We start from the raw sequence: 1500 nt of genomic DNA, 5'->3' as shown, positions 1-1500 counted from the left end.
ACTACATGCCTCAGCACTCATTGGACTGCACACATCAAGATGTATTACTTCCAACAAGTTGCTTTCTAGTTCCATTTTACTGAAAACGAGGCTTTCAGTCATCTTGCCCATGTGGTATGATTTGCATGTCTCAAGTGATTCAAAACCAAGTGAGTCCAAACGGTCCATTTGCATGGAGTTTCATATACACCAATAGACATGGTTCGCATGTCTCAAACTTTTCAAAAATGAGTGAGTCCAAAGATCCATCAACATGGAGCTTCTTCATGCGTTTTATTCCAATATGACTTACATGGCAGTGCCACAAGTAGGTGGTACTATCATTACTATCTTATATCTTTTGGCATGAACATGTGTATCACTATGATCGAGATCCAATAAACCATTCGTTTTAGGTGCAAGACCATTGAAGGTATTATTCAAATAAACAGAGTAACCATTATTCTCCTTAAATGAATAACCGTATTGCGATAGACATAATCCAATCATGTCTATGCTCAACGCAAACACCAATCTCGATGGTAGAGGGAGCGTGCGATGCTTGATCACATCAAGCTTGGGAAAAACTTCCAACACATATCGCCAGCTCACCTTTAGCTAGTCTCCGTTTATTCCGTAGCTTTTATTTCGAGTTACTAACACTTAGCAACCGAACCGGTATCTAATACCCTGGTGCTACTAGGAGTACTAGTAAAGTACACATCAACACAATGTATATCCAATATACTTTTATCGACCTTGCCAGCCTTCTTATCTACCAAGTATCTAGGGTAATTCTGCTCCAGTGGCTGTTCCCCCTTATTACAGAAGCACTTAGTCTCGGGCTTGGGTTCAACTTTGGGTTTCTTCACTTGAGCAGCAACTGACTTGTCGTTTCATGAAGTATCCCTTTCTTGCCCTTGCCCTTCTTGAAACTAGTGGTTTTTAACTAACCATCAACAATTGATGCTCCTACTTGACTTCTACTTTCGCGGTGTCAAGCATCGCGAATATCTCAAGGATCATCACATCTATCCCTGATATGTTATAGTTCATTACGAAGCTCTAGCAGCTTGGTGGCAATGACTTTGGAGAAACATCACTATCTTATCTGTAAGATTAACTCCCACTCGATTCAAGTGATTTTTGTACTCAGACAATCTGAGCACAAGCTCAACGATTGAGCTTTTCTCCCTTAGTTTGCAGGCTAAGAAAATCGTCGGAGGTCTTATACCTCTTGACGTGGGCACGAGCCTGAAATCCCAATTTCAGCCCTCGAAACATCTCATATGTTCCGCGACATTTCAAAAATGTCTTCGGTGCCTCAATTCTAAACCATTTAACATTACCGAACTATCATGTAGTCATCAAAACGTGTATGTCAGATGTTCGCAACATCCACAGACCACGTTCGAGGTCCAGCACACCGAGCGGTGCATTAAGGACATAAGCCTTCTACTGTCCGCATAATTGCTACTGTCAACTTTCAACTATATTTTCTCTAGGAACATATCTAAACAG

The sequence above is a fragment of the Triticum urartu genome, chromosome 3A (assembly GCF_056163025.1).
Source record: "Triticum urartu cultivar PI428250 chromosome 3A, HENAU_Tu73, whole genome shotgun sequence".
In the NCBI taxonomy this organism is placed as follows: Eukaryota; Viridiplantae; Streptophyta; class Magnoliopsida; order Poales; family Poaceae; genus Triticum; species Triticum urartu.
Note: the sequence above shows the minus strand (reverse complement) of the source record.